Source organism: Chiloscyllium plagiosum, chromosome 27 (genome assembly GCF_004010195.1).
Source record: "Chiloscyllium plagiosum isolate BGI_BamShark_2017 chromosome 27, ASM401019v2, whole genome shotgun sequence".
Classification (NCBI taxonomy): domain Eukaryota; kingdom Metazoa; phylum Chordata; class Chondrichthyes; order Orectolobiformes; family Hemiscylliidae; genus Chiloscyllium; species Chiloscyllium plagiosum.
The window spans coordinates 45,039,044-45,052,940 of NC_057736.1; the positions used below are offsets into that span (position 1 = coordinate 45,039,044).

A 13,897-nucleotide genomic window follows, 5' to 3' on the forward strand; every position below is an offset into this window, starting at 1 on the left:
TTGTACTATCACAAACAAACTATCTTTACATCACTTTACAAAGGCTGTATTGTCACAAACACAAAAAGTTAACGAAAGTACGACATGTTCTGAACTATACAGATAATTGCGAAGGACAATAATTTGGGAGAGAAGTTAATTGATACTGCGTTTTATTCCGCAGTCAGAATTAAATATCCTTTATTAATTTCACAAAGGAACAGCCGTGAATGTTATCACTCGTTGTCTTGTTCATACAGGTTTGCTGATGTTAAGGCAAATGTTCTTATTTATCTTATCTTTCCTGCCATACCATTTTCTAGTATGCAGCAAATGTGTTCTATAATTCATAATTACATTTTAGTCTAAATATTTAAGGACAAACATTTAATGCTGTAAACTTTCTCATTCCATCCTTTTGTCATTTCATGACAACTACATGGCTTATACAAGTATAATTAGTCCATTTAATCGAGTCAAGTGCCTCCTCTGGTGAGTCATTATCCAGAGGAGCAGAGTCTGAAAGATACTGGATTTCAGCATGGGAATTCAGGCATGGAGGTACAGGAGTAGACAAGGGTCGATTAACCAGATTCCTTTTTGGCTTAAGCGAAAAGCAATGTACAGTCCATTTTATGCATAAGTGGACAACAATGTATATTCGTAGAATGAGACCAAGGACTATCAGTAAGTCCCCATGATCCACCCGTACAGCGACCATAGCCAGCAAATAACATTCCATCCACATGAATCAGATGACGGTGTGGCAGGTATCTTTCCTGTGTCTTGATCTACTTTGTTGCTAACATCTATGTCATCCAAAATGTCCTTTGAGAAATCATCGTTGTAGGTGCAATATTGTGGGCCAAATACTGAGCAAGCGCCTCCTTCTTTCGCAAGGAAGAAATCTAACACTAGCCGATTTTGAAGCGTCATCATCCGGGTCTCCTGTAACAATTTGTTCACCAGCCTCAGAGTGTGGGCAGTTCAGTTGGCAAATTTTTCGGTCAAGTGCAAGGTCACTTACCTGATTTAGGGCCATCTTAACACCTCAGCCAGGAATACGATTTCCCAGCAACCTGGAACTCCAGGTTTGTTGATGGAAGAGGTTGTGTAAATTCCGTTTTATTTTTTTCTCTTTTTTTAGTTCCGTATTGATTCACTTCATCTACTTCAGCTATTTCATGGTGGAGGGTAAAAAGTGGTAAGGTGTGTACTAGGGCATGACGTCCCTACCACTGTATGGGTAGGCTTTGTTTTCGCATAGCCAATGAAGGTTAAAAGGAGTTTCAAGAGTGCACTTCTGTGAGTGAATGACTAGTCCACTCAGCAAGAGCTGAATCTTGTAAACAGTGTGTGCTATCAAACATTCAGTTGTCCAAGCATATTAATGGATGGAGAGTAGGAATACAAGCAGTGTCTTTGGTAATATTTTTACATAGTTTTTGTTTCACTTGCCCCATGTCGTGGGTACCGGAAAGTCTTTCAACGTATCATTCTAACAGTGGAACAATGTTAACGTTGAATCCTTTAGGTTTGTTAGTCCACTTCGTACAGCAACGCGCTTCTTCTACCAAATGGGTTTTTTCATCACAAATGAGGGATTGCATAAGTGGGTGAGTCCTATTTACACACTGTACATCAGAATGATGGAAGAGTGAGCAGATAACACATGGATCGGGGGTTTAGTTTGAATAAATAAACCATTAATAACAGAAGGAGGATTGGGAGTGTAAAGTATTTTTGGTCTTTCTTCATTTTTCCAGCTTATCTTGTTGATTATAGTAGCTACTGAATACAGGAAACGTGTGAAGGTATTTCTATCAGTGGCGATAGTTCGAATAGGAGAGGATTCCTTTGAGAAAGTATAGGTGGTCAGTCTCATGACAATAGGTGACAGGATTTGGTGATTTTGGTACTATGTGCTCAATACTGCAATCTTTATGGTTCATTTTCAGAGGGGAGCAGACAAACATTTCAAAGTTTTCAGTTGAGGGAGCGGATGAGATTATAGAATTGTGACTGGCATAGAAGTGCTGACACAATGTGAGTAATTTGAATGAGTTTCAGCTGGGCAGCTGCACTCATGACTTTCAATGACATTAGTACAGGTTTCAGTTATACAGTCACATTGGAATTTTTGCCGGTCTAAGATATCTCAGATGAGTTGGTTACATCTGGGAGCATGTACTTTGGTTGGGTTTTTATCGGATGCATGTATCAGTACTAACACTAAGACTGTGAGGGGGATACAAGCTTGCAATGTCCTTTGCAGACCATGTTGAACATCCTACCTTTACTGCAGTTTCAGTCGTCAAAAGAACTTGATAAGGACTTTTCCAGCAGGGGCCCAATTTTTCACGGTTAAAGTCTTCAATAGTACGTAGTCACCAGGGTTGATGTCTTTAAATGTTGGAGCTCTTTCTTCTTCCTTCCTTGGTACTCGATAGGCTTCTTTGACCTGTTGATGATAAGACTGCAATGCTTTGGTTAGCTTAATCAGATATCTGTGCATTTCTTCTACCATGACATACACGTCAACAGGGTGTTGGGCAGTTAATGGTGCAGACCAGGGAGTCCTCAGGGACTTTCCATAGATCAGTTCAGCCACCGAGAATCCCGTCTTATTCTGTGTCATGGTTCTCATATTAAAAAGGGCAATTGGAAATACTTGCAGCCAATTAAGGCCTGTACCTTCTACCAATTTGCTTAGTTAATCTTTTAAGGTACATTGGCTCTTTCTACAATTTCTCCTGTTCAGGGATGGTTGGCACAATGGAATTTTTGATTCATATCCAAACTCTTACATAGTGCCTTGTTTAGTTCCGCACAGAAGTGGGGGCTATTATCAGAAGAGACCATTACTGGCATTCCAAATATGGGTATGATTTCCCTTGGTAGAATTTTACAAGTAGTTGTTGATGTGCAGTCAGTACAGGAATAAGTTTCAATCCATTTTCTAAATAGTTCGATTATCACTAAGCAATACTTGTAACAATGACATTGAGGTAACTCTATAAAATCTAACTGGACAGTGTCAAAAGGTGCACTTGACAAGGAAGTTTCAGCCGGTGGACACTTTACTCCTTTCCCAGGATTATGCATTTGACAAATTAGGCAATTTGCAACTGTTTGTTTTGCTCTTTCTTGCAGGTGGGGATTCCACCAAGTTTGGAGAATTCTGTCCGCCATTCCCTCCTTACCTACATGCGTGTGGGTATGAAGATAATCAACTAGAATAGGCAAAAGTGAGTTGGGTAGACATGTCTGTCCTACTGGCGTAACCCAAAGCTTATTGTAACTATTTACATAACAACCATGGTCCATCTATTTTTGTTTTTCATCATCAGAGGCGTCCCACCGATTGGTCCGTATTTGCTCTAGGTCAGGCATGGTCGGGTTGTCAGGAGAAGAAATAGGAGAGCCTCCCTTTCGTTTCCTATTTGTCATTTGAGAAACAATGTCTTTTTGCTCAAAAGCTGATTTCTTAGCAGCCGCATCAGTGGCATTGTTGCCTTTAGTGACATCGAAAGCATCAGGGCAGTGAGCAGAACATTTGATAATTGCCAGTTGTGAGGGAAGTTGATTAACAACATAGGCAGCATTGAGGAGAGGGGATCCTGATAAGGTAAGGAAGCCATGTTGCTGTCAGAGTTGACCAAAATCATGGGCACATCCAAAAGCGTAGTGGGAATCAGTATAGATATATGCTGACTTACCTTTAGCAAGTATACAAGCACAGGTGAGAGTAAGGAGCTTGCTGGACGGAACAGGGTAGCTTGACAGAATAAGATTCTATTGTATGAACAAAGTGACAATCGCATATCCTGACATGCGTTTGCCCTCTGGAGAAATAGAAGAACTATCGACATAAAGTGTAAAGTCAGGGTTAACAAGAGCCCGATCTGTAAGATCAGGATGTGGTTTAGTAACAAGCTCATTTTTGAGAACATAATCATGGGGAGGATCAGGCAATTCAAGAGGTTCTCCCTGCAGAGATATGGCAAGGTTAATGTTGGAGCAGTATTTATAAGAGAGAAGCCGATTCTGAAGTAATGAAATCTCATAGCGATTGAGACAAACCGTAGTGAGTTGTTGAGTACGTTTAGAGATAATCAAGGATGTTGCAGGATGAGAGTTACAGACTTCTACATTTTGATGTCAAGTTATATTAGAGGCAGCCACTACCACAGTATGGATGGCTGAGAGAATATGGGTGCAGGAAAGCATACTCTGAACAACGGGTCAAGCTTAGTTGAATAAAATGCAACAGGGTGTCAAGTGTAATCATATTGCTGGGCGAGAACAGCTGTAGCACAGGTGTCAAGGATGAGAAAGGGTTTTGTGCTGTAAAAGGGGCAACCTGCCGAGATCTGTGGAGAGGGCGACCAAGAGGTTGCCAGTTGCTTCCACTCTGGCATTCAACCAGGGGCTGCTTTGGGAAAGGGCAGTCCTTGGATCAATGTCCTGGTTGATTACAATTGAAACAAACATGTGGTTTTTGTGGGATGCTCTGGGGTGGAGGAGGCGATGAAGAGTAGTGAGAGGAAGTATAGGGAGTAAGGGCATCATGGACTGTTGGGGAATATACATAGGAGGACCCCAAGGTTCATTGGGATGTTGTGAATACACGGTACCAGTCCTACTGTCCTGCCATACTGGATGATAGTACGAGGATTCCATTTGATAGCCTGGCTGACCTTGCAGATGGAAAGGTCTGTTTTGAATCCTGGATTTAGGTTTAGCCCCTGTAGTTTGGGCAAGTTCTGTCTTGACCTTGCCGATGGTAGCCTAACTGGTGTGATCCTTTAATTCCTATAAGTAACAAACCTCTCGGCTGAATTGTGCAACCTTGGCATCTTGCCAGTGGATGGTAAGAGTTTTAATAGCTTTCTGTACATGATCAGGTAAGACAGTCATACAAAGGGCATTAAATTGGGGTGATCGCCTTAGTGGGTAGTTATAATTACTACAGTAGGTGCCACAGCATTCCTTAAAATGGGTAAGGAACTCTTCAGCTCCTTCACCCAAGCTGGGTTTACATGTTAAGAGTTCACCCACATCAACTGCATGACGCATTGCTTGATGGAGACAGGTAATAATCCAATCTGATCTGTTAGGTTCAGCCTGGTGTCAGACTACAAGCTGGGTATGATTATTACATTGACAAATTTCTAAGAACCTCAGCCCATTTTTCAGGCGAAAGGGTGTACTTTATGAGGTGAGGTAGGTCTTGGGAGGCTGCATTATAAATGGTCCTATTCCTATTAATGTAATTAACAAATCCCTCAGGTTTCTTTCCATAATCTGGAGCCTTATTGATAATGCTTGAGAGTTCATGAGGTTTCCATGGTTGATAAAGATCCACAAATTAGGCTTGTCCCAAATTCAGAGCCTGTGGTTAGGAACTCTTCTTTTTGGGAAATTTCTCTTTGGCCCTCCCACATCAGGGTGAGTGCAGGGACTGATATTAGGTCCCGAAACTTTGATTGCAATTCTTCAATGTCTTTGGGATTTATTAGTATAGGGGCAGTGGAAATCAAAGGAGTCCCTTCAGTGTTCCCTCCACGTTTTAATTTTAATTGACTCCTAGTGCAGTGGGCTACAGGTTCGTGGTAAGCTGAATCCTTATTTAACTGGAGGAAGGGCATGGGCCTTGGCACGTTCGTCATCAGAATAGAGAAGGGAGTTCAGGCAAATTTTTGTTTTAGTGTTTTCGCCTTGGCTGCACTGTGGGTGTGATTTGATCTTATCTAGAGTTACACCCATATATATCCTACCTACTTTAGATTGTCACAAAACTACTGATTTACAGCGGCTCCAACCCCAAAAATAAACACACAACACCGACATAAAACACAACATGTAGTCACCAACGAACAAATGTGCATTCAAACCGAATCTCAAAGGGTTAAACTTTCTGCAAGCTGTATGGAATAATCTCTCTCTCTCTCTCTCTCTCTCTCTCTCTCTCACTCACTCACTCACTCACTCACACACTCACACATTTTAGAAGATAACAACCCAACAACGAACAGCAAGACTAATTATTTCTGCAAAGCATTCTCGGCATTCTAAAACCCTTACAGTTTCTGTTTTTAATACCTATTTAAACAATCTCATTTAAGGTTCCGTCAGGGTACTGAGAGAATGAAATGTGGGAAGCCAGATAAAGATGCAGACCGAGAGCAATCAAGGTACCTTGTAGGCCCATTGGTCTCAAGTCTGACCCTTAAGTGAGGCTCCTCTTTTCCAGTTTCACTCAAACGTATCCTTTGTCGGAACCCTGCTCATAGTGCCAAATTGTTAAAAGTACAGATTTGAGATGGCCCAGGGAATTCCTTATGAACTTAACCTGTAAGCCTTTCTTATGGTTCGTCCCGGAGATTGTACTCTTTAGTGGTCTGGAATAAAAAAAATTCTTAAAGACAGTTTAGTTAATTTTAATCATCCCCTTCAATTACTAATAGCATTACTGTTACAACATAACATTGATACCTATACGTCAAGCTAACTGGATTCTATTAATCCAGAAGAGTAGAAATCGCTCTTCTTTCAAGAGCCCTGGCCAGCTACTCTGTTGTACTATCACAAACAAACTATCTTTATATACCACTTTACAAAGGCTGTATTGTCACAAACGCAAAAAGTTAACAAAAGCACTGCATGTTTTGAACTAGACAGATAATAGTGAAGGACAATATTTCGGGAGAGAAGTTAATTGATACAGAGTTTTGTTCCACGGTCAGAATTAAACATTGTTTATTAATTTCACAAAGGAATAGCCGTGAATGTTATCACTCGGTGTCTTGTTCATACAGATTCACTGATGTTAAGGCAAATGTTCTTATTCATTTTATCTTTCCTGCCATACCATTTTCTAGTGTGCAGCAAATGTATTCTATAATTCAAAATTACATTTTAGTCTAAATGTTTAAGGACAACATTTGAGGCTATAAACTTTCTCAGGATGGGAAAGGAAACTGCAAGGGATGGGCACAATTGAAACATGGAGCTTGTTCAAGGAACAGCTATTGTGGATCCTTGATAAGTATGTACCTGTCAAGCAGGGAGGAAATGGTTGAGCAAGGGAACTGTGCTTTACTAAAGAAGTTGAATCTCTTGTCAAGAGGAAGAAGGAGGCTTATGTAAAGATGAAAGGTGAAGTTAGGGCACTTGAGTGTCACACATTAGCCAGGAAGGACCGAAAGAGAGAGCTAAGAAGAACCAAGAGGGGACATGAGAAGTCTTTGGCAGGTAGGATCAAGGAAAGCCCTAAAGCTTTCTATAAGTATGTCAGGAATAAAAGTAGTAAGATTAGGGCCTGTCAAGGACAGTAGTGGGAAGTTGTGTGTGGAGTCCGAAGAGTTAGGAGAGAAGCTAAAGTGAATATTTTTTGTCAGCATTGCCAGAAAAAGACAGTGTTATAGAGGAGAATACCGAAATACAGACTATTAGACTAGATGGGATTGAGGTCCATAAGGAGGAGGTGTTAGCAATTCTGAAAAGTGTGAAAATAGGTAAATCCCCTGGGGCGGATGGGATTTATTCTAGGATTCTCTGGGAAGCTAGGGAGGAGAATTGTACAGCCTTTGTCTTTGATCTTTATGTCGTCATTGTCGACAGGAATAGTGCCAGAACACTGGAGTTTAGCAAATGTTGTTCCTTTGTTCAAGAAGGGGAATATAGACACCCCTGGAAATTATAGACTAGTGAGCCTTACTTTGGTTGTGGGTGAAATGTTAGAAAGGATTATAAGAGATAGGATCTATAATCTTCTAGAAAGGAATAATTTGATTAGGATAGTCAACACGGTTTTTTGAAGGGTAGGTCATGTCTCACAAAATTGAGTTCTTTGAGAAAATTACCAGACAGTTGGATAAGGGTAAAGCATTTGATGTGGTGTATATGGATTTCATTAAAGCATATGATAAGATTCCTCGCGGTAGGCTATTGCAGAAAATATGTAGGCATGGGATTGAGGGTAATTTAGCAGTTTGGATCTGAAATGGGATTTTGTACACTACATTAGTTATGCTCATGCTGGGTATCGGGTCCTTCGTTTTGGTGAGTTGTTGTCTGAGAGTGGCTGTTGGTTTGTGTGCTGTTATAAGTCCTAGTGGTCGCAGTAGTCTGGCTGTCATTTCAGAGATGTTCTTGATGTATGGTAGTGTGGCTAGTCATTCGGGTTGCGGCATGTCCTCCTTCTGTTGTCTCTCCCTTAGGCATCTGTTGATGAAATTGCGAGGATATCCGTTTTTTGCGAATACCTTGTATAGGTGTTCCTCTCCCTCTTTTTGCAGTTCTGGTGTGCTGCAGTGTGCATTCCTAGACGTGAGGGTACTTTTTGTTGCAAACGTTTCGTCCTCTGTCTAGTTGACATCCTCAGTGCTTGGGAGCCTCTTGTGAAGCGCTTCTGTGGTGTTTCCTGCGGCATTTATAGTGGCCTGTCCCTGCTGCTTCCGGTTGTTAGTTTCAGCTGTCCGCTGTAGTGGCCGGTATGTTGGGTCCAGGTCGATGTGTTTGTTGATGGGGTTTGTGGATGAGTGCCATGGTTCTAGGAATTCCCTGGCTGTTCTTTGTTTCGCTTGCCTTTTAATGGTAGTGTTGTCCCAGTCGAATTCATGTTGCTTGTCGTCAGCGTGGGAATTCCTAGAAGCATGGCACTCATCCACAAACTCCATCAACAAACACATCGACCTGGACCCAATATACCGGCCACTACAGCGGACATCTGAAACTGACAACCGGAAGCGGCAGGGACAGGCCACTATAAATGCCGGAGGAAACACCACAGAAGCGCTTCACAGGATGCTTCCAAGCACTGAGGATGTCACCTAGACAGGGGACGAAACGTTTGCAACAAAAACTTCCAGCTCGGCGAACAGAACCACAGCATGGTACAAATTCTTAACTGATCTACCTAGACAATCATCCTAAAATTACCCATTTTCCCCAAGCCAGCATTTAAATGTGACAGGCAAAAGATTAGTAGTGGAGGTTAGATATTAGGTTAAAGATGGAAAGAGAAAAAAAAATAGTAAGCCACATTGTGGATTTAGAGTATTTGAATCTCAGACTAGCAGTTCCAATATCTGAATGTACTCAACCCCTCTGAGTAGCTCTATGACAGTTGGGTGATGAAACTTAAGCTTTTGAAAGAGTTACTGAGTTGGATTGTTTCCTTCATCTGGGCAGTCTCGTCATGATACACTAATAATTAGACACTCATGATACGGTTCCTCACTGAAAACAGTCTTTCAATTCAACCTATACTGCTCCACTCACTGTTATGTGTTCTTTGCTTCAAGCAGTGTCCCTGTGGTTCCTTACCAAGCAGGTATTCACAATGTGTCTCCTGTCGAGGAGCAATGCTTCCTTGGATCTTACTGCTCAAGCTGTAGCCATTGACTAAACACACAGGATTGCGGAGTTTGGCTTTACAACTCCAACCCCTCAATTTCCCCTCCAGATTGTAACTTTTCTTCATTGGTCATGTTTGCACCTGTTGTGATATCAGAGGGTTATATTCCCTCTCAGCTTTGTTTGGTGTTGTGCAGCATGGGTGTGACTGATCACGGACAGTCCTCAAATACGCAGAGAAAAAATGAGGTACGAAGGTAAACTGGCCAAAAATATAAAGGAGGATAGTAAAAGCTTGTTTAGGTATGTGAAAGGCAAAAAAATGGTTAAGACTAAAATTGGGCCCTTGAAGCCAGAAACAGGGGAATGTACTGCGGGGAACAAAGAAATGGCAGAAGAACTGATTTGTTACTTCAGATCTATGTTCACTGGGGAAGACACAAAACATCTCCCTGAGGTAACAGTGGCTGAAGGACCTGCACTTAAGGGAATTTATATTTGCCAGGAATTGGTGTTGGAGAGACTGTTAGGTCTGAAGGTTGATAAGTCCCCGGGGCCTGATGGTCTACACCCCAGAGTACTGAAGGAGGTGGCTCGAGAAATCGTGGATGCGTTGGTGATTATTTTCCAGAGTTCGATAGATTCGGGATCAGTTCCTGTGGATTGGAGGGTGGCTAATGTTGTACCACTTTTTCTAAATTCCATTTCCCACAGAATGTTTTAATCTGGCTTGATTGCGGAATAATTGGTCAACCAATCCATTTAATAAAAATAACTTTTTCACATATCGAACTCTGAGGCATGGCCAAAGATGTAAACAATGCAAATCAAAATGCGTCTCTTTCTTTACAAAGTCTGCAAGAATATTTATTTCCTTAGTGTGTCTTGGATTCTTTTAAGTTTTACCCACAGAAAATTTTCCAACCCCAGCAATATGTTATGTCCACTTATACGTCCAAGTCTGCACTTTTTAAAGAACAATGCAGCACAGGAACAAGCCCTTGGCCCTCCAATCCTGCAATGACACCTTTTGCCCTTTCATACTAAAACTGTCTTCATTCACAGGATCTGTATCCTTCTATTTCTTTACGGTAAAGAGAGTGGTAAAGGCGTGGAATGCCCTACCTGCGAATGTAGTCAACTTAGCCACATTAGGGATATTTAAACAATCCTTAGATAAGCACATGGATGATTTTGGATAGTGTAGGGGGACAAGCTGAGAATAGTTCACAGGTCGGTGCAACATTGAGGGCCGAAGGGCCTGTTCTACGCTGTATTGTTCTCTGTTCTATATTCTATTCCATTGCTATTCATGTTATCGTCCAGGTGCTTGTCAAATGCTGCCGTTGTGTCTGCCTCCACCACCTCCTCCTGCAGCACACCTCAGGCACTCACCACCCTCTGCCTGAAAAACCCACCTTGCACTCCTCCTCCAAAATTGAGGGAGTGCAGTGTAGGTTCACGAGGTCAATTCCTGGAATGGCGGGACTACCTTACGCTGAAAGACTGGAGCGATTGGGCTTTTATACCCTTGAGTTTAGAAGACTGGGAGGGATCTGATTGAGACTTATAAGATTATTAAAGGATTGGACACTCTGAAGGCAGGAAACATGTTTCCGCTGATGGGTGAGTGCCGAACCAGAGGACACAGCTTAAAAATACGGGGTAGATCATTTAGGACAGAGATGAGGAGAAACTTCTTCACCCAGAGAGTGGTGGGTGTGTGGAATGCTCTGCCCCAGAAGGCAGTGGAGGCCCAGTCTCTGGATTCATTTAAGAAAGAGTTAGATAGAGCTCTCAAGGATAGTGGAATCAAGGGTTATGGAGATAAGGCAGGAACAGGATACTGATTAAGGATGATCAGCCATGATCATATTGAGTGGTGGTGCAGGTTTGAAGGGCAGAATGACCTACTCCTGCATCTATTGTCTATTGTCCCCAAGTTCAATTCCCCAGTGATTGTGTGGGTGGAAGGGGAGTGGGAGCTAATATAAATTGTGAACCTTATACAGAGTCCCAGCCTTTTCTGATAAATTTTAAAATTTAATGTCTGAAGTTAATTATAGAAGCAAAAGTTAGAAAGAATAGACAAGGTTGCAGCAGCACACTTTACCTTATATTCTCAAATCTATCTGATGCAGATGCATCTGTCTGTAAAAGTATCAGTGGGAGTAACAGCACATCGTAATTGTGGAAATAAAGTTACATCTTTACACTGAGGATAGGCTGCATCATATTGTATGGCACTACTGCTGTGATGAATGAGATAGACTTTTGAACAGATTTTAGTCCGGTCTTTCGTGAGATTAGATTAGATTAGATTCCCTACAGTGTGGAAACAGGCCCTTTGGCCCAACAAGTCCATACTGACCCTCCGGAGAGTAACCCACCCAGACCCATTTCCCTCTGACTAATGCACCTAACAGTAGAGGCAATTTAGAATGGCCAATTCACCTGACCTGCACATCTTTGGACTGTGGGAGGAAACCGGAGCACCTGGAGGAAATCCACGCAGACACGGGGTGAATGTGCAAACTCCGCACAGACAGTAGAGGCTGGAATTGAACCAGGGACCCGGGTGCTGTCAGGCAGCAGTGCTAATCACTGAGCCACTGTGCTGCCCTGTGGACCATCAACTACAGCAGAATTTTTCTGAGAATAAATTACAACTGTTTGCTCCAGCACATTCCCACTATCATTACCGTCAAGCTGCTGGATCAACCTGGTTCAGTGAAGACTGCGGGAGGCAGTGCTCGGAGCAGCATGAGGCATATGTTAAACCGAGTTGCTGACCTGGTGAAACTACAAAACGGAACTACTTGCATACTAAACAGCAATTAAGAAACAAGTAGTAGACTGATCAAAGCAATTCTACAACAAATAGATCAGATCTAAACTTTGCAATCCTACCCCATATATTGTGAATAATTGAGGACAATTAAACAATTTACTGGAAGAGGAGGCTGAACAAATATCCCACCCTTAATGATGGTGGAGCTCAGCACACCAGTGCAAAAGGCAATGCTCAAGCATTCGCAAAAATCTTTAGCCCGAAATGCTGAGCAGATAATCTGTCTTGGCCTCCTCCAGATGTCCCCAGCAAATCTTCAGCAAGTTTAATCCACCGTATCTGACATTCAGAAACATTTGAAAATGCTGGCTACTGTGAAGGCTGTGGGCTCTGTCAATATTCTGGCAATGGTGCTGAAGATTTGTTCCCTATTTGTTGTTGCAGCCCTAACCAAACTTTCCAGTTCAGCTGCAACACTTGCATCTACCTGACAATGTAGAAAAATGCCCAGGTATGCCCTGTAATAAAAGGAGGACCAATCTAGCACAGCCAATTACCACCCCAACAATTGACTCTCAGTCAACTGTGAATTGATGGAAAGTGTTAGATAAGGCCAAAGGTATGAGAATCAATATGAGATCTTACAGTGGACAAGAACAAGTTAACTGCAAGTTTGACAGAAGACATTGTAGAAAAGTGATTCTGTAAGGTAAATACGTTACCACTTCCAAGTTCAAGCTGCAATTAGGAAGAATGAACAGGCTGACATTTCAGCTGCCGTGAAAACTAATCGGGGGTTAAGTTACCTAAGAGAACATAAAAAGGAGAACGATTTGCAGAAACTAAAGGAATTCAACAATTGGTAGCTGTGCATGTAAAACCATTTGGAATTGGACAATTTTCACCTGCAATTCCTAATAAGGAAATTGGAATGTCAACTTGACAAGTCTGACCTGTATGAAAAGCAGCCGAGAAACTCCAGAGATTCACGACTGCAAAGAGGTACCCTACCTTTAGGAGGCATGATAAAAACATAGAGAAAAAGTTGCAGCCTGGCCAGTTGCCAACTCTCCTGGATAATAACATTCAGGGCTAGGTACAGAATTCAGGTGGCTGTCCCTAGTAGTTACAGGTGTGTGTCATTTACTTAAGTACTTCAGAAATTGAGTTCTAAGTGCTTCTGCAGTATCTTTACCTATGTATATACTGTTGTCTTTCAAAAACAGGCAACAAAAGGGTCATCGACAATCGTAACAAGCAGTATTTGCTTCACAATAACGGGCTTGTTGATGCTAAGTTGTAATTCCCACAGGACAACGCGCCTCCTGACCTCATCAAAAACATAGACAAAAGAACTTAACTTGAAAGGCGAGGTGAGAATGACTGCCTGTGACCATAAGGCTGTATCTGTCCAAGCATGGCATAATGGAACTCTAGCAGAATTAGTTTTTATTGGGAATTGGGGCAGGGTGGGGAATAGAGAAACTCTGGTTTCTCCACGCCTGGTTGGAGTTAGATCGGGCTCAGATGCAGATGGACAGTGGTTGTTGGAGTTAAGTCATCAATGCTTCAGGACATAGTGATCAAGTCTTTTTTAATATTTAATCCATTTTTCTAATCAACCTGTTCAAGATATTATTACAGACCTCTAGAGCAGGTAGGACTTGAACCCAGGCCTCCTGGTCTGGATAGGGGCATTACTATTGTGCCACAAGAGGATTCTTCTTGTATTTTAGTATCCTAGGCTCAAACATTTTCAGCTGC

At 42.0% G+C, this 13,897-nt stretch overlaps 1 protein-coding gene across 6 annotated transcripts in view; it reads left to right on the forward strand.

Moving 5' to 3' along the window:
• LOC122563754 (adhesion G protein-coupled receptor B2-like) overlaps positions 1–13,897 on the forward strand; it is a 776,300-nt gene that overhangs the window by 206,306 nt on the left and 556,097 nt on the right. The window lies entirely within an intron of this gene.